Raw genomic sequence first — 19,744 nt, forward strand, 5'->3', positions numbered from 1 at the left:
AGGACTGGCAGTCGCTAAATCAGCCGAAGGGGAGGGGTTTGAGTCTAAGCAATGTGCCTCTGGTGGCTGGAGGTTGTGTCTCCTGGGAGGGAGAAGCTGGAAGCTGGAGTCTTGTCTCTAGCAGCTGGGTACATGGATTTGTGTTGTTATCAAGCCCCGCGAGGAGACTGGGTGCCCAAGGCCACTCGTTTGGGGAACAGTCGGTCCCGGGCTGCCCTTCTCCCGCGCCAGCCCTGCTCTTACCTCAGCGCCGCGCAGTCTCTCGTGAACACTCATCATCTTCATGGGATTGAGGTTGGGGATCGGGGATGCTGGGGTTGCACTGTCTACTAGGGACCCCAGGGTGGGGCAGCGTCTCCCTGAGTCCAGACTCTGGGGAGCAGACACGCCTCAGTCTTCCCTGTCCGAGGGGTGTGAGGAGGGAACTCGAGGAGCAAGCTGGCTTCGAGAACGGCTGCGTCTGGAAAAGCTGCCCAGATCTGGCAGCGCCACTAGTCTCTGCCCGCAGGTGCCCCCCCCCCCAGCAGCCCAGGCAGGATGGAAGCAACACTGTGCCTCTCCCGGGCTGGGAAGAGCAGCATGGGGTGCAGACAGCTACTGTCCCTGAAGGTCACAGCTGGACTTGGAGTCAGGGAACAAAGGGGTCAAGTCCTGGCTCTGCCACTTGCCAGTGGAAGTGGGCAGAATGGACACTGACCTCACGGGCATGAAATGGACAATAACAGCACCTACAGCACCGCTGAGGTCATGGATGGAGCCCCAGGTGTAGAGAGCCCAGCCCACCGCCGTGTGGCAGGGCATCAGCCTGTGTGGCTTTGCTTGCTGATGCCATGCTCTTGGGGGGTCACGCCAGGGGGAGGGTGCAGACCTGCGAGGCTGAGGGAGGGACGAGGCTTGAATTCACTTTGGTCTCCTGGCAGCTGCATGGCCCTTGGCCAGTTACTGCCGTAGGCAGCAGCAGCAGCTGCCAGCCCCCGGCTCCTGCGCCTGGCCTGCGGTGCGGGCTCGCTGCTCGTCCCAAGGGGCCGTCACTTGCGGAAGGCTTGCTTTGAGCAGCAGAGAGGAGCTAGAGTCAGGCTCACGGACTTGGTCTGTCCCTTCTCCCCAGACAGTTTCCTCTCACTTCTCCGAGCCTCAGTTTCCTCTTCTGTACGAGGGGATGATAATGCCTCCTTCTTGGGTTTAGGATGAAAATTGAAAAGGACACATATAAGTCCCCCTTGCCCCAAGGACTCCACCCCACAGTTACCAGGAGGCAGCTTTTAGGAGTAACAGCTGACATGGCAGTTACGGTCCCTGGGGAGGGAAGGGATTTTGCAGCTCCTCCAGCTCCAGCCTCCCTCAGCACCGATGCTGGAAATGAGGCAGCTGTGGGGTGGATAATCTGGCTGATTTCAGGGCGAGGCCAGGATGAAGATGTCCCACCAGGCCTTGAGGGTAATACTTGGAAAATGTATGGAGCTCAGCTTCAGTTCCGGCCCCGGGACTCTGGCTCCTACAGCGCCTAGTGAGCTCCTCCGGCTGGTGAAGGCCCAGGCAGCACTGGCGGGCTCTGTGCGTTCTGCCGGTGCTCACCCTCGCTGGCCTTCCTCGCAGCCCAGTGACCGGGGAGCTGATGTCTCCTGGGCCACCCTCTGCCCAGCCCTGCTCCCAGGAGACTTCTCTGGGCTGGGTCCTGTTTCGAAGATGGGGAGAGACTGCAGAGGAGATGCGTGAGGGAGGGAGGGTGCTTGGCTCTTGATGGGTGGACGAGGAGGTTGAGCAGAGGGAGGCCGAGAGGGCCCTTTCTGACCTCTTTTTCGGCCCCTCCCCACCCAGTGGTCTGCTGGGTGCTTGTCCAGCCACAGTCCCCTAAAGTCTAGGGGTGGCAGGTGCCGTACGAAACCCGAGAGCTGCCACACATCACCACACGTAATAAATTCACCAAGGTGGAAAGAAATCTCTGAATACTGATGGCCGTGCAGCTGCAAGAAGTAAAGTTTCCAGAATTGCAATGAGCAGCCTTGCGCTAGAGTTTTATGTCATTTGCTTTCAATTCCATTTACAGTTATTTCTTGTTTTTATATCATGTTTTATTGAAATCCATCTTTTACTTTCAGGCTTTAGGCTCAGTCATGGATTTTCCCTGCCCCAAGTTTTAACTCCTGAGCACACAAAGGTTCACTCCTGAAAACACCACAGGAGAGGGCTTGGAAGCTTCAGGGTCCAGCCGCTTTCTGTGTGCCTTGGAGTTCAGTATTCTGCTAGGTGCAGGCCCTGCTGTCGCCAGGAAAGATGGGGTGTGGCTCAGAATCCCCGACGGGCCTGTGTAGCCCCAGGGGCTCAGCTCAGTAGTGTGCAGTGCGAGCGGCGGGCTCCGTCCTCGTGACCAGACAGACAGACTAGGTCGGAAGAGAGAAGCAAAGGGACAGCCGCCGCGGCTCTGAGGGTGGCCTGGAATGGACCCGAAACAGTCAGTCCTGCCCATTGCTGGCCCTGCTCCCCTCCTGCCTGCACCACAGCCTCTCCCAGCTGCTGGCCGCCTGCAGCTCTTGCAGCGCAGGACAGTCAGGGCCAGAGTCATCCATCATCGCCCAGCTCGCACCCGCTGGGGCCGCCACGCCTGGCCTCCTCACGGGCCTGCGACCTGCTAACTTCCCAACCAGTGCCTTCGGGCACCACTGGACTGGCCAGCTGTCTCCCCTGTGGAAGCATTTTCCACTCTGACCTCTGGCTCCTGGCGCTTCCCTGGCCGGCTCAGGCTGCCCTTCCTCAGCTGCAGTTAGACCCCTCCTGGCTGCCTCCCGCTGCTATTGCCTGTGTCCTCAGGGTCTTATCCATGGATGAAGTTTGCATAGAAAGATTGTGAACAGACTCCAAGAAGCTTGTTGTTCTGTGCTATTTGCCTTCGAGCTGCCGGAACCAGGGTGTGTGTCGCCTTATAAAAATGCAGTTCTTTCTAAGCTTCCTGAGGGCAGGGGGACTCCCTGCTCTGTTCTGGTGTGCTTCCTGCCTCCCTAGAGACACTGTACTCTATGGGTACCTGGGCCTGAGAACCAAGCGTCCTCTTCGGGAGGACACAGCCAGCGTGGGTCTCCAAAGGCCAAGGAGTCTCAAGGACTCTCAGCTAAGGAGCACAGCCCCCAGCCATAGGGGAAGAACAGTCCCCAGGCTCTCTGGCTAGCAAGGGCCATTTTTTTCTGTCTGAGGGTGATGAGCCCGGAAGGCCCTTGGGAACGCGTCATGGGAAGGTCTGGGAAGTGTGTTGCAAGCATGGAGGCTGACTAGTGATGGTCGCCACTGTTGCATGTTCCGCTTTGAGTCTGGCGCTTCAGGGCGACTGTTCCTATTTGTCTCAGAATCCTGGAGAGGTTATTGCTCGCGGTCACCATCAGCTCCTCTGTGCAGCTTCTTCCATGCCTGGCATATTCCAAAGCCAGCATCAGGTAGAGAGGAGACAGGCAGAGCCAGACAGGTGTGTTTGTCCTCACGTTACTAACAGCAGCTCAGGCAAAGCTGTACCAGTGGCCCCAGGGGTGCCTGCCACTGCCTTTTGTTTTTATTTAAGATTGTATTTATTTATGCATACAGAACAGGGGTGGAGGGCCGAGGTGCAGGGGCAGTGAGAGGATTCACAGAGGCAGAGTGGGGAGCAGAACAGGCAGATTGAGGAAGTACATTGCTGAGGGGAGCAGCGGGCGGGTCAGGAGAGGTCTGCCGCGCCATGGGGGTCACCTCTGGTGCTGGGGATGGAAATGGCACTGAAGCAGCTGCAGCCAGCTTGCAGTGCTGCACCGCAACCCGCTGTGCCACCAGGGAGGGCCCTCACACCCTTATAAGAGGCACATAAAGCCACAGTTGTAAGTAACTTTGGGGAGCAGCCACCAAAGAGAAAGTCTATACACGCTTCTCATCCTTGTGGTGACGCCATTTGCCATCATCACTTTCTGATGAGATTTAATGGGTGGCTAAGGACAGGCACCCCTCAAGCCAGCTTGGGGAAAGCCAGAGTCACGAGGCTACAGGCCTGCCTGATGGTGGCCAGAGGAAAGTGATGGCCGGGTCCCAGGAAGTCCCAGGGCCCCAGGGTGCTGCCCGCATGCTCTCTTCTTCCTGTGTCTCCCCACTGTCCTCTTGGCTCTGCAGACTGACGTGGTCACAGAGAACCCTTGAATACACACGTTACAGAGAGAGTCTCATGTGGCCCTGCTTATAAATCTAAATAAGCAGACAAGTTCCCTTCCCTAGCGTGTTGGTCAGTGGGGGTCTCCGTGTCTTCGGAAGGAAGTCCCCAGAGAAGGAGAGGGGGCTGTGAAGTTCAGAGATGCCCCACCAGATGCTTCCAGCGGCAAAGACCCCACCTTATTGCTCCTGTGCTAGGTGGGGGTTATGGATTTCTCCAGTTGTCACAACCAGCACTCACAGCAGGTCCTGTTCTTCTTTGCAGAGAAGGAAGCTGAGAAAATTAGAGAGACCCAAACCCTGCAACCAGAACCTGGTGGGCTCAAGCTCTTCTGGAAACCTGTTCTCTGGAGATGCAGTTGGGTGCTGTGTCGGGTAAGTGACTTTCCAGCGTGTGCCCCAGAGCGAGCGCTGCGGGTCTGTTCATACTTGCTTTGTCCAGGGCTGGGTGCCCTGCGGTTCTGAGATGCTCGTGTTCTGGGGGGAGATGATGTTCAGCTAGAGCTGCCAGCCTGAGGTCGCCTGGAGCAGAGGCCTGGCAGGAGGGGACAAAGATGCTCTTTATCCGCCAGGAATGCAGTGACCTCACGCTGGCTTCAGCCTGTGTTACGCAGAGCGCGGTTCTGGGCTGGGATCTGTGCGCCTTTGGACCCCGACCTTCCCTGTCAGCCAGATCTGGTTTCATGGCTACGAGGCAAAATGGAGCTTTTGCTAGAACTGCGTTCACAGCAGAGTGTGAAGCAGGGAGGCCGCTTTGGACGCCGTTGTCCTCCTCAGCCGGGCAGAGAGGACCGTGGTCTTTAGTAAGGCGCCTTAGGAAGGCAGCTCGCTGGTCTGTGACCATCCTGGACTTTCTCCATGTCCTTGGGGCATGAGAAGCAAGCCGGTGGAGTGGTCTTCAGGGGTGTTCAGAGCGCGGGTGCAAGGCTCTGGAGGCTTTGGGATTTTGACTGCAGGGGTTAAGCAGGCTGCCCCAGAGATCCAGTTTTTTGAGCAGGAGAGGCAGGAAGTCAGAGACTAACTTTCACCTTTGAGTCTCAACTTCCTCAGCTGTAAAAAGGAAAACTAAAAAAAAAAAAAAAAAAAGAAAAAAGAAAGGTCCCACTGGCTGGTGTCGAGGATTCACTAAGTTCTGACCTGTGACTGCAAACTCGGATAAGCTGAGGGCTCCCTCCCTTTGGAAACCTCCCCCACCCCTGCTGCACGCTTGCTGGGCACACGCCCATTTTCTAGCCCACAGTGGTCTGGTTGATGGGGCAAGATAAAGGCCGTTTGTGTTGTGCTTTGAGGCAGGGAGGGAATGAATGGTTGGGGGCAGAGAAAGGGGGGATGAATTTTCAGGGCTTCCAGAAATCTGTGCTACATCAATTGGGTCTCATAAACCAGAACCGTCAACCCTTCCACAGAAAACACAAGTCTGGTTAAGAAACCAGAAACGACGATCTGAATTGTTCACATCCCTCATATTTCAGGCACAGTCTCCCCATTTGACCCCAGAGTTCGCCAGCGAGGTTGGCCTAGCAGGGCTGTTCCTGCTGAGTCTCCATGTCAGCTGGGGACGCCTGGCTGGGGGTGGCTGGGGGCCGATGCCCGGGTAGACCCCGGTCCCTGCTGACACTATGCAGCTGTGGTTGTTCCTCGTCGTCATCCTACTTAGGATGGTAATTTTATTTTATTTTTTAAAGATGTATTTTTACTTATGCATACAAGAGCTGGGGTGTTGGCCAGAGAGAGGATTCACCAAGACAGAGTGGGGAGCAGAACGGGCGGCTCGACGAAGTACACGGCTGAGGGGAGCAGTGGGGAGACAGGAGCTGTCTGCTGCACCCTGTGGGTCAGCTCCCGGGCTGGGATTGAACTCGTGTCTCAGTGGCTGGTGATAGCTTGATAGCACCATGTCATTAGCCCCTGCGCCACCAGGCAGGCCCTGTGATGGAAATTTTAAGTGTGATACAGAACCAGAGGTGGGCGGTGTTCGTCACCGGTGGGCGAGCGGGCGCGCAGGGGGCTCCTTCCCATGGGACCAGTGAGGTTCCAGCACTTCCTTGCAAGTGGGGTGAAAACCTGGCTTATTTCCTTGGGGTGCCATTTCTTTGTAAGTTGTAAGTGGCACTTTATTAGGACCCTCGAAGGGCTTGCTGGGAATTGAAGCCTTGTGTTGGAGATGAACGGCACACAGCCGGCGCGGGGCGCTCCGGGGCGCAGCCCGGCAGCGGGCACGCGGCCTGGCCTCCTCGAGGACGTGCGGGGCGAGGCGGCCCGCCCCCCGACCGGGCCGTCCCAGTCTCGTCCTGCTCCGAGTCTGAGACCTTTGTCTGGCAGCCCCCGAAAGGCCTCTCTTGGCCACGGGGCCACCAGACTGCGGGGGTTGCTTGGTGTCTGTCTGCAGCTGCGCGGGTGACAGAGCAGCGATAGCTGCTGGCCACATGCAGCCCGTCACTCGCCACATGCAGCCCGTCACTCGCCACATGCAGCCCGTCAATCTTACTTCTTTCCTCTTTCACCTTGAATTTTCATCCCTAATTGTTAGTATACAGACCTCTGCACCGGGCGCCTAAGGGTAACTCCCAAATGTAAAAGCCTGAGGAAAATCTCTATTTTGCTCAGATTATCTTCTTTGCTTGGGGGGGAGGGCTTTTATGCAGGTTGGTCAGGCTGTCTTCTGAGATTTTCGATGTCCATGAAAGACGTTTTATTTCATCCTAAAGCCCTTTTCTCTGGTTTTCTTTGTCTCTTGTCTAATCAAGTCCATCATCTCTGTCCTCTCTCCTCCCATAGCCTCTCTTCATTTACTTATTATGCTAATTTTCAGGGTAAGACTAATTATAAATAGCATATTTAGAATTCACTTGGGTTGGGTGAGACAGTTATGAGAGATAAAGTTGGTCGTTTCTGACTTATCTACGTGGGCTCAGAGACACCCTACATTGCCCCAGACGGGAGAATCTAAATGGAGGCGGCCTTCTGTCCCAGGCTGGTTTAGACAAGACAGTTGCATTCTTGGCTGTGGTCATCCCCTCTCATCACACCCACTGGCCACCCACCTGGCCACCAGATGGCACCCCACTGTGGCATCTGAAGGGACTCTCACCTCATCCACTGCCTTGTGGTGGTTACCACTGGCTCCTGGCACGTAGCCTAACTGACCGGTAACTCCACCAGCAGCCTAGCACCTAACTTCAGCAAACAGCCCTTCTCCCCACTGGAATCTGTGTTTCCTCTTTTTTGCTGTGGGCGAGGATGTCTCATGGATGAGGGATGCCATGTGGGCTTGGAGAGTGCCAACATGGCAACAGGTCAGAATATAGCACCAGAGGATAGAATAGCAGTGGAAAAAAACATCTGAGACATCATTTGTGGATTAGAAGTTAAAAAGCCAGACAAGAAAGAGAGGAGAAGAGGTGAGAAGTCACCTTCGGAAAAATTACAGGGAAGTCCTGATTCAACGAAGAGTAAAAATTTCCTTGAGCAAGTACAAAAATTCACTTTGTCTAGTATTTGAGAGATCTGTTCTAAACACGGCAGGCTGTGGGTGCAGGGAGGAGAATTGTAATCACTTGGCAGGTCGGGGGTGCTTCTGTAAGTATGGACATGTTCCTGGTACTTTGGGAAATACTTTTGCTTTTTGAAGGATTGGAGTGGGGAAACTTTACCAAGAAATCATCTGACTGTGGGTGTGGGTTGTCTCTGGAAAGGAGAGAATGGATAAATTGAAAGCAGTTGCGTGTCCAGTGGATAAAACCATTCTGAATCTCTTTTACACACTTACAATTTTCTTGTCAACATGCATTCTGGGAAATGGCATTAGAAATGATCACAAGTCAGCTCAGAGGTCACCTCTTCTAGGAAGCCTTCCTGGGCCCTCCCCTATCTTATTATGCTTGATTGTTTTCCTTTTTATTTCTGTAATCATGGCAACCAGATCACCAAATGGACCATTGTAGACCTGGTTTGCATCTGTTATCACCGTTAATGGTACCTCCTCCTCTTCTCCTCAGTCTCCTGGCTTAGAGTGTAAGTTGTCTGGTCACCCTGTCACCACCCTGTGGGTTTCTCCATCTCAGAGCTGATTTGCCTAGATCCTTCCTCAGACTGTAAAATGCCCAAGTTCTTCATCTTGTCAGTCATGCTTGCTGTTGGACCTTCCATACCTAGTGCAGAGCTAGGCACACTGTTGTGTCCCCAATAGTTACTAGACAGACAGAAGTGGCAACAGTCCAACTCAGATTCCAGGGATGGTCTCGCTGTAAATGCTTCACCGACTGTGCAGATCCAAATAGCAACCGCGTAGTGAACCAAGGCACCGATTAATCACGGCCTGCCTCCCCCTAGTGCTAGGGAAACTGATTTATGTCTACTAGCAGAAGCCAGCCCCTCTGAACAGACAGCCCAGGCTGCTCACCTCTGTGCAGTTATTTCTCTTTTTCCTTTTTTAAAAACTGAGATAACATCAGTTGATCCTGGTGTTTAGGGGTCTAAGAGTCCATTTTCTTAGCATACCTCCCACCGAGTGGCCATTCACCACAAACTGGCCCCCTTTCTGCATCCCCTCTGGGAGTCATCATTCCACTGCCAGAGTCCGAAGGTTTTCTTTATGCTCCTCAGATGAGTGGAGGCACACGCAGAATGTGTCTTTCTCCTTCTGACTAACTTCACTTAGCACAGTCCCTTAATGCCCGTCCATGTTGTCACAGATGGCACGGTTTCATCCTGACTATCCATAGTTGAGTCGTGTCTCATCCCGTCAAGACCACATCCCAGCTGTCTGCCCTCCTCTGGTGGTGCCCGGGCTGCTTCCACACCATGACGACCGCGAACGGCGCTGCCGTGGACACAGGAGCCATCAGGCTTTCTGAGTTAGTGTCCTCAAGCCTTCGGGTACATGCCCGCAGTGGGACGGCTGGGCATCTGGTTGCTGTGCTTTTAACTTTGAGTACAGAGACCGTTTTCAATAACAGCTAGACCAATCTACCTTCCCAGCAACCGTGGAGACAAGAGTTCATTTTCCTCCCCATCCTCCACCACGTTTATTATTTCTTGGTATTTTGGCAACAGCCGTCCTAACCAGGGTGCGTTCTCGTGGTCTTGAGCGGCATTTCCGTAGCGTATCCGTTGGCGATCTGTATCGCTCCCTTGGTCAAATGTCTGTTTGAATCCCCGGACTGTGTTTTAATCATGTTGTTTATACATTGTGGATATTGATTTCCAAATACTTTCTCCAGTTCAGTAGGCAGCCTTTTTGTTTTAATGATGGCTTCTTTGGCTATGCAGAAAGCTTTCAGTTTGTTTATATTTCCATTTGTATTCTCTCTTGGTCCTCTTCCTGCTGGAGACGAGTCCACAAAGACGTCACTAGGGCCTGCTGTCAGAAATCTCTGCTTTCCTCTGTGCATTTTATGGCTTGAGGTTATATCTCCAAGAGGTTTTATATTTTTTTATATTTATATATATATATTTTTTTATTTCCACCTTTTACATCATTGTGTATTCCCCATAAAATTTCTACCATCGGGTCACTCATGAACCATCACCATACAATCTGGTCCTGTTTTTAATTCCTTTTGTGTATTCTTACTCCCTACCCATGACTTATGTCTTTGGTGCCTCGCTTTAGGTCTTTATGCTCTAGGCGTCCCCTACCTGGTTAGTGTAGTTATTTCTCACTACTTCTGTCTTCAGATCTTCACTCTGCTTTGTGCATCATCAATCCACTCCTGCAAGTGTTACCGTTTAATGTGAGCTTTCTCCCATTTCATCAGTTTTTGCTTTGTTTAGATGAGTCTCTTACCATTTCTTGCAATGCCATTTTTATTCAGCTTTTGCTTATCGGAGAATTTCTTGATTTTTTTTTTTTTTGAATGACAAATTGCCAGGTACAGAATTTGGCGATGGAAGCTTGTCTTCTAGTCTTCGAGTATGCCATGCCACACTTTTCTGACCTGCACAGTCTGCCAAGAAGTCTGGTGATCTCTGTGGGCATTTCCCTTGTATGTGACTCACTGTTTTCCTCTGACTACTTTTAAGACCCTGTCTTTATCTTTAATTTTTTGCACTTTTAATTCTGTACTTTTGGTTTTCCCTTTTATTTGGAACTCTAAGCTTCTAGTATCTGGCTGTATGTACACTTCCTTCTCAAGATAAAGACTGTTTTCAGTGATTATTTCCTCAGATTTTTTTCTGGTCCTTTTTCCTTTTCTCTGGACCTCCTGTAAGCTGCAAGCAGCAGCCCACAGTACCAAGAGAGTGGCTAGCTGCTGGAGGCACGGCCCTCGGCGAATTAGCTAGGTTGTAAGGTAGCTGGCTGCCAGGGGTCAGAGCTGTAGTACAGCACCTTTGTAGGACCCAATAACTGGACCCCTGGGGGTGAGTCCTGGGCAGAAATGTGGGTCTTGCCATTACAGCTGACTGCGGGAGGGTGACTGGGAGCACTCAGCTGGGGTCTTTCTGTGGGTGCATCTGGGGTTTCACTGAAGGCCTTGTAGGCAGTGAGCCTTGTGGACACAGATGGCTTTGTGGCCACATTGGGACTCACTGTCCTGCAGTCAGGGCTGACGTGCAGAGTCCAGTGGTCTGCTGCCAATTCAGGAAAGGGCATGTGAGGCCAGGGGTTCTGGAACTGCCCGGCTGTGGCACATGTGGGCCAGCATCTCCGGGACACCTCATCTGTACAGTTACCATTTTATCTCAAAACCATTGTGGCCTGTTGTCCACATGAATTACTCTCTGGAAATGATGCTGTCCTAAAAGGCACAGCCTAAAAATAGAGAGGAGGGACAGGGGCCCTGGTGGCAGGGTCTCGTCCAGCAGTTCAGAGCACTAGATCTTGGTCAAAGCCCATTACCTGATTTTACAAGAGAAAGGCCCCTTCTAACTGTAACTCTCTCTGATTCATTGGCCATCCTAGGGTTTGCTCATAAACCAGAGCCAGGAACTGTAAGTCAGGAGTCTAAGAAAATGAATTGCTTGTGAGCAGGAATGTGGAGAGTCAGGAATTGCCTTTTGGACTGTCCACCATCACTCCTTTGCCCAGCCCAGCCCACCTAGTGCTTGGTGTTCAAGCCTTTGAAATTGCTCCGCAGTGTCTGGTAGGGCGTTTTGCTCAACAGGAGCTTCCCCAGCATCCTCCAGCGCCTACTGTTGATTCCTCGGGTGTTTCCTTGCCTGCCTCCTCAAAAACCTGCAAGTCTGGGGGACATGTTGGAGTGACTGATCCCTAGGGCAGCCAGGAGTTGATTCTGGATGGCCTAGAGAAGAATTAGTGGGAGAAATTGTAACTGGAAGAATGCAAAAAATAGAGGTAAGGGCAAGACCTAAACAGAAATGGCGTCATGAGATCAGAAACCATGAATTCTTGGTATAGTTTGGGAAGCAGAGGCTGAGGCTGGTGAAGGCAGAAAGTGTGGGTTCCATGAATAGGGTAGGACATGAGTACTTAGGGCCGTGGACCTGCACGAGTTGCTGAGAAGAACTGGTGCATTCACGACTGGGAGGAATCACATGGTACCATGCCTGGGCTTACCTGAAGTTAACAGAGGGCTCCTGGAGACCACTAGTTTTCACTAGAAGCTGCTTTTCAAATGCTAGATTTCAGGCGGGGTGGCAAGCACAGAGGGGAGACATTTGGAGCCTCTAAAGTTGGTTGAGAAACCTCTTACTCATCCTCCCTTTCTCTAAATTGACAGTTAGGATCCTGAGAAATTACTGAACAAAGTGGGTGGAAAGTCGCACAGGTTTTTCAGTCTAATGTTACCCTGAAAACCGGGTCAGTAAGATGGCTAGTTGTGCAGAAAGAAGGAACAGAGGAGCTCTGTTTTTCAGATATCCCCAACCACAGTGCCAGGTGAAACCTTGTTAATCATCGATGCTAAGGTGGTACGAGCCTGTGCCCCAAGTCTAAGAGAGCAGAGAAGGGTGAGCGTGTGCCTGGGATTCAGAGACAGAGCTTGAAGCAGTCTGTGAGTGGTCCGAGCTTCGGGTGGGGCTAACCTCGGAGACTGTGGGCTTCTCCCCAGGTCCGGTGAGATGGAGAACCCTTAAATCAGAGCTGCTTCTGAGCGCGGGACCACCCCAGATCTCAGAAGGTGGCTTCTTACCCTGCAAGCAACACAGTCACTAGAAACCCACTGAGGAGTCAGCAGAACGGGGGCAGCTGGTCGGCCTGGCCACTGCTCTCCATCCCGGAGTTTTAGAGTCTCCGACAGTTGGGCAACACTCTGGGTAGCAGCAGCAGAGCTGGGTAGCCAGAACTGCACCCACCATCCCTCTGCGCTGACATCACAGTAACAGGAGGCTCACTGGCTCTGCCCCGCTTGCCGGCTGAAACTAAGCTGCAGCGTTAGCTGCATAATTCATTTGTGCATGAAATGGAAGCTTAATAGCATAAGTAAGGCAATAAGCAGCAATTGGAGGCAATTGTCCTTTTTAGGTCTTAAAGATAGACTCCATGTCATTCCTAAAGCCCAACCCAGTATGACTTAGTACAGTACCGCAGGTACTGTGAAGCTGTACCCTCTGAGCGATCTTTGATGCCCTCTGCCATCCCTGCCTGCCGAGGAGGCCCATCACCCTTTGCTGCTCCGCCCCACCAGCCGGCTCCTCACAGTTGGCGCCACGCCCAGAGTCCTGTCCTCAAAGGACCCCATCCCTCCCCCAGGAAAAAGTCTAGCCGCAAAGACTGAGGGCACCCAAGCGCTAGGAGAGCTGGCTCTGGGGTCTTCGGGCATGCTGCTTGTGGAGACCAGGAGGGAGATTCCAGAGTGAGCTCAGAGGTGCACTGTAAGCCGGAGCCTGCTGCTGTGAGCTGGAGGAGATGGCATCCATCCTTCCAGAACTTGGAATATCCCTGGTAAAGTCACTTCTCCGCAAATGGAGCCATAGGCCTGTCGCATCTGTTCAGGGCTGATGGGTGCTCATGCGAGTCAAGACCAGCAGAAAGGGGCTCCTGCACCCCACTGTGTTATCTGCTCCTGCACGACACAGTGCCCTGAAACACCGTGGCTTGAAACAACCATTTCAGTTACCTCAAGTGTGTGGTTTGGAAATTCAGGCATTCCAAATCCCACCTCTCGATTGCCAAACCAGACCCAGAAATTCTGCGGTCTCAGGTGAGGACAGTCGCCCATCTCTGCTGCAGGTGAGGGCTTGGGGAGGGGCACATTTGGTTCCTAAGGTGCAAGATCAGACTGCTTTGTGGCTCTGGGTGCCACTTGCTTCCACCTCCACCTGTATTGTCAGTTACCCTTTTCCTGGCCTCTGGGAGTCTCATAAAGCCACAAGCAAGCTGGCCAGAGGTGTAGCCCTGTAGGTTAGTCCACTGAGGGCCTTCTGCAGGCCTGCACGTGTCCCTGTCCTCCTTTACAGCAGTGCAGCTTTTGAACTGTTGTATGCTGTGCAGTTGCCCGATTTTGTTCCGACCTTGAGTCAGTTATCAAGTCCCTTAGTAATAACAGCCCGACTCCCAGGCCCTGGGACCTATCAACCCATTTCCCTCTTATCTTTAACTGGAATAGGTAGCAAAAGGCAAGGCCACAGCTGGCAAGTGATCCCTGGAGTCGCTACTGCAGTCTGATCCCTGCCGGATCGTAAGCTCCGTGAAGGCAGCAGGGTCTTTTCTGTGTGTGTCTGGCGAGGAAGCAGCATGTAGCATGGCGGCCTCTGCTGAATTTGCAGACAAGCAGACACACTCAGCAGTGCGCCTTCATCAGGATGTGCAGCAGCACCATGCTGGCTGCCCAGATCTGGAGTCCCTGCTCCCAGGATCGGGGCGCATCTGTGTGAGTGTGTCTGAATCCTCAGCCCCAGATCCAGCCACTCATAAACCCTCTGACCATATGGGGACCATTCCTCCCGCCCCACAGCCCAGATGGTGGCTTCACCGGGCAAGATTATTTAAGGGTGATCTTCTCCCAGCCCCCTCCTTTCCCAGCTCTCACTTAATTACCCAGCATGCCTCATAAATAAAGGGGGGGGGAGGGAGCGCCTTCGCCTTGTGAGCATAAATGTTCTCTAAATGATATTGTTCCTGTAGCTTCCGAGAGCCTCATAAACATGCCTGGCCCTGGATTTATTATGCGACAATAACCCCTTTTAGCTGCTGGTGAGGTTCACAGTCCTGACCCCTTCCCTCGTGCTCTCCTCATGCTGGGAAGCTGGGGGGCCGAGGGTGAAAGGTGGCAGAGCCTCCAGCACTGTGTCCTGGGCCAGCCTCTCACAGTCAGACGCCCCCATGTGACTGAGTGAGCACAGTGCCCCCATCAGGTCTGCTCCCGCACTCCCAGCCAGCTGCCCCAGCCAGCATCCCTGTGTTGGGTGGCAGCAAGGTGGCCTGGCAGAAGCGAGGGGCTGGCCCTGCCCTGCTGCCCTCCTCTGTCCTGCCAAGCCTCCCTAAATGATGCTGGTCCACACGTGTCCATGCCGCGAGTGTTCAGAGGAGCGCTGCCGGCTTCCGTGGCCAGCTCGAGTGGCAGCTTTCTGGCTGGGAGCCATCCCCACCCCCCACGCTCCTTGTGCTCTGTCACTTGGATTCTGGGCACAGCCTGGTCTTGACCCATCCTCCCAGTCAACTTCATCATGGTGCCTGTTCCCTAGAGGGTGTGTCGCTATTGAAACTGTCAGCAGTCTGTAGGACACACCCAGAAGTACTTACTGGTAGCCTCCCTGCCAGAACAGGGCCTCAGCCTTGAGACAGATAGTGGTAAGGTGGAGACAGGTCGCCACCATCCTGGAGTGCACACCCTGCTGCCTGCGTGGGAAATGAGTGCCATTCAGATTTTCACTCGAGCCCTGCAGCCGGCCCTCAGGCCTCGTTTCATACAGTACCACATCAACAAGGAAAGCAAATCTGCCTCCAGAAGCTGTGAAAAAGCAGTGCAGTCCCCCACCGCCCCGCCCCGCCCCACCGCCTTCTGGAAGTTCTGGAAGAGATGGGGAACATACATCACACAGAAAAGCCTTCTGAAATCCCCGTTTGCTGATTTGTTGATTTCTCTCAAGGCCCTGAGATGTCCCAGTTGCACGGGTTGTGCACTGCTCTACAGGGGGGCGGGGGTGGGGCGGAGAGGCACCAAGCATGTTGGAAGCTGATGCTCACACATACTTATCGTAGCAGTTTCGGCAGATGGCTCTGATGTGTCTTATTGAGGGGATGACTTCTTCCATTTGCTCAAGGACAGTCCCTACAGGCACTTTTTCAATCTTCCCCTCAATTGCTCCAGCTTGTGCTGACTCCTGCTTGTCTCACTCCATGCTCTGTCAACCCCAGAACTCACCTTAGGAGTGGTGGCCCATGTCTTCCTGGGCTGTGAACTTAACCTCACCCCCTTCAGGTCTTTGGCTGCCCTCTGTCTCACCCTGCCCACAGCACAGGTCTGAGGAAGCAAAGATTCGCTCTTCCAGAACAGCATCGTTGTCATTACTTCTTTCTCACCAGAGAGCCCCAGAAACTGATCTGTTTAAGATGTCAGAGTGTAAAACAGGAGAAACTTCACCCTTGCAGGCAACAGGAAGTCATTGGGGTTTTGTTTGTTTTCCGTTTTTTCCCCCTGCTACCATTCCTTCTACCTCTTTGACCTTTTCTCCCTCCTGAAATGTTCTGCCAATCTGCCAATGTTTATATATATATATATATATATATTATTGCTGGTTTTATATCTAAGTTTCTGATCTAATTTGAATTTACTTTGATGAAAGAGGTTAAAGAAAGATCCAATTTCTCACTCAGAAGTTTCACTTCACTTATTATTGTCTGCTAGTTTTGAGACATATTTTGCTTTGTCCAATTATCCACTCTTTAGGAACATCCAGTACTTGCCTTTGTCACTCTGACTTCCTTTCCTCTACACCACCCCCCTAACTGCTGCCATTCTGCTGTAAAATGACAATATTGCCTTGTTTGCAGCTGAATAATACTCCATTGTGTAGACATACTGCATCTGGCCTCTACGAGGGGGCACTTAGGTTGTCCACATCCTACCTATTGTAAATAATGATCCAACAACATCATACAACAGGTAGTTTTTTTTTTTTTTCTTTAACACTGATTTCATCTTCCTCACAGCCCCAATGATGGGGCTGCTGGGTGTTATGGTATGGCCATTTTCAGTTTTTGAAAGGTAAATCCAAATCATTTCACAAAATGATCATCCCATTTTGCACTTGCACCCACTGCCTACCTGGTTTCCTCTTCTTCCACGTCCACTCCAGTACTTGTTGAGGGGTCTTGTAATCTGCGCCATTACTGTGGGTATGAGATTACCTCTCATTGTGGTTTTGACCTGAACCTCCCTAAATAATGATGAACATTATTCTGTGTATCTACTGGCCTTCTGGAGACCCCCTTCAGTGAGTTGTCTGCTCAAATCTGTTGCCCATTAATTTAGTGGGGTTTTATTATTATTATTCAGTTGAATGCATTTTTGTATATTAACCCCTTGTTGGTCTGCAAATATTTTCTCCCATTCAGCAGAATTTCTTTTTAACCTAACATTTCTTTCGCTGTAGAAAAGCTTTTTAATTTGAAGTAATCCCTATTGTTTTTTGGTTTTTTTTTTTTTGCCTTTATTCTCTTTGGTGTAGGAGTTGCATTTCCAAAATCATCTTCACCACTAATATCAGAAACACATGATCTGGATTTACCTTTCAACAACTGACAATGGTCATACCACAATACCGAGCAGCCATCAGTGGACATTTATGTGAAGAAGATGAAATCATCAATGTAAACACATAGCCACATATTTTATTGGTGTGGATCGTATATCTAGGTCTGTTTATTTTGAATTTATTTTTGTACATAGTTACAGATTAATCCAACTTCATTCTTTTTTACATGTGACCAACCAGATTTCCCAACACTACTTGTTAAAAACACTTCTTTCTCTATGATATGGTTCTGGTTTCTTCATCATGAAGGAATTAAATATACAGAAGATTACATATATATGTGGATTTATTTTTGGGTTATGATCCAGTTCCATTGATCCATGTGTTTATTTTTATCCCAGTGTCAGACTGGTTTAATTACTAATGCTCTAGTATGAAGTCGGGGGACGGAATGCCTCTTTTTATTTGCCTTTATTTTCAGGCTTGCTTTACTCATTGAGACCTTTAGTGTTTCTATATGAAAGTTAATATTTTTTGTTCTGTTCCTTTGAAGAATATTGTTGGTATTGCATTGTAGGTAAACACTGCTTTTGGTAGAATCATCACTTAGACTCTTGATTTTCTCTATCCATAAACATAGAATGTCTTTCCACTTTTATGTTATGATGCATATCCCTTACTTAGATCTTGTAGTTTTCACTGCATTAAGTCCTTCCTCTGGGCTAGGTCAATTCCAAGCATTTAATTCTTTTTGATGGGATTGTGAAGGGAATTATTTTCTTCTTACTCATGATTTGTACATAATATTCATGCAACAGATTTTCACATGTTGATTTTGTAACCTGTTGCTTTTCTGTCTTCATTTATTGTTTCTTAAAGCATTGGGTGGAGTCACTAGAGTTTCCGATATATAGTCTCATATGGTAAATACTGACAGCTTCACAACCTCATTCCAGTTGGATCCTCTTTATTTCCTGGCTTTTGTCTGATCGCCTTAGCAAATCACATGGTGCACATCCTTGTTTGCTCCTTAGCTTAAAGGGCAGACTTTGTTTTCCACCATCAATTATTTTATTGCCTGTAAGTTAGTGATAGATGCTATTTATTATGTTGATATAGGTACCTTCTAGTCCCATGTTCTTTAGAGGTTTTATCATCAATGGGTGCTGATATTTGTCCATGTTTTCTCTGCACCTGTTGTTAGCATCATGTGATTTTTCTTTTCTGCTGATGTAATGTATTACATTGATGAAGCATGCATATTAACTTATCCTTGCAATGTATTGGTGAATTTGATTTCCCAGAATTTTGTTGAAGATTTTCACATCAATACTCACAGGGGATATTGGAATGTAATTTTCTTGGGCTGTCTTTGGTTTTAGTGTTAAGGGTAATTCTGGCACCATAAAATGTACTAGGGATCATTTCCTTTTCTTGAATTTTTATAAATAATTCGAGCAAGATGGATATAACATTCTTCAGAGGTCAGACAGTATTTGCTGTAAAGCCATTTGGCTCTGAGCTTTGTTTTGGGGAGATTTTGATTAGTGTTTAAGTTTCCATGATAGTGATCCATTTATTCAACTCTCCTGTGTCTTTAGTCTTATAAACTGTATTGTTCTAAAAATATGTTCATTTCTTCAGAGTTATCAGATTTATTAGCATATAGTTATTATAATATTCACTTAGCTTCATTGTATTATTTCTATGCCATCTGTGGTACTTTTCCCATTTCATTTCTAACTCTGGTTATTAATATTTTTTTTCTTTTTGTTAGTCTCACTAAACATTTATTTTACTTCTCAAAGAACAAGCTCTTCGTTTCATTGATCTTTTATATAACTTTTTATTTGTTTCATCTATTTTTATTCTTATAAAAATAGATTTATTCTTATTGTTATTAAGACATCTGGTCCCACTCTTTGCCATCCCTTCAGCCAGAAATGTATGGGGGTCTGAAAGGGCTCCATGGAAGTATCCCCACAGCCTCCCTCATGGTCCTCCCAGAATAGCACACTCTTTCTATGGGGCAATTATCTCTTTTTTCTCATGACCGAAGTCTCTCCCCTGGGATTTAAGCCATCGCTTCCATGTAGATCTGCAGTGGGGGTGGGTGGGGGAAAGGTAGGGACATGACTCACTTTCCCCTGCTCACCTCTGAACAAGAACTGTAGGTCAGCCTTCTCCTTCCCAGAGAACACTTCCCCATATACAGGTTGAAAGGAAGATAATGCCCCTCTACAGGCCCCTTCAGCTGGGCTTCACTCAGTGGGCATAAGTGCCACCTACCCCCTACCTCCTCTGGCTTGCTTTCCCTTAGAGCCGCTCTCCTCCTGTTCCGCTCATCTGAGAGCCTAGTGCAGGTCCTAGGCCCCAGCTGCCTCCTCTCTGACAGAGCCGCTGGGCCCCCTCTTGGGGGGTCTGTGCTTCCAGAAGCACCGACTCCCTCCTCCCCACAGCACTGTTCTGCTCTGGATGCTGCCTGGTGCCAGGCCCCGACTCCTTGCCTGGGCAGTAGGTGTGTCCCAGACAGCCGCCCCCTACACAGCTGACTCCTGTTAGAAGCTGGAGCACCTCCCAGCTCCTCTTCCGCGCATTAACCCTGCCGGGTAGCAGCTTCCACGGAGAGTGTCCCGCCATGGGGCCTCCCAGAACAATTCTTGCCACTGATGAAAGGGAACCATGTGCTTCCTGTTCACCCAGGTCTGTTGGGCACTGACGCTGGTGAGGCCCCTGCCCTCTTGTTCAGGGAACCCTGGTCTAGAGCCCCAGGGTTCCTTCTCTTTCTCTTTCTCCCCATTCTCCTGGCTCCTGTCTTCCCTCTGAAGAACACAGCGCAGTGTAACCCAAGCAATCATCCTCGCTCCACATCCTCCCCAGGGCGCCTTTTGGGAGAATGTGGTACAATTTCCCTGTCACTGTATCATCTGCTGAAACCCAACAGCAATGACCTGCAGTTCCCGGCAGCACCACATTAGGAACA

The sequence above is a fragment of the Condylura cristata genome, unplaced genomic scaffold (genome assembly GCF_000260355.1).
Source record: "Condylura cristata isolate star-nosed mole 26May11 unplaced genomic scaffold, ConCri1.0 scaffold00025, whole genome shotgun sequence".
Lineage (NCBI taxonomy): Eukaryota > Metazoa > Chordata > Mammalia > Eulipotyphla > Talpidae > Condylura > Condylura cristata.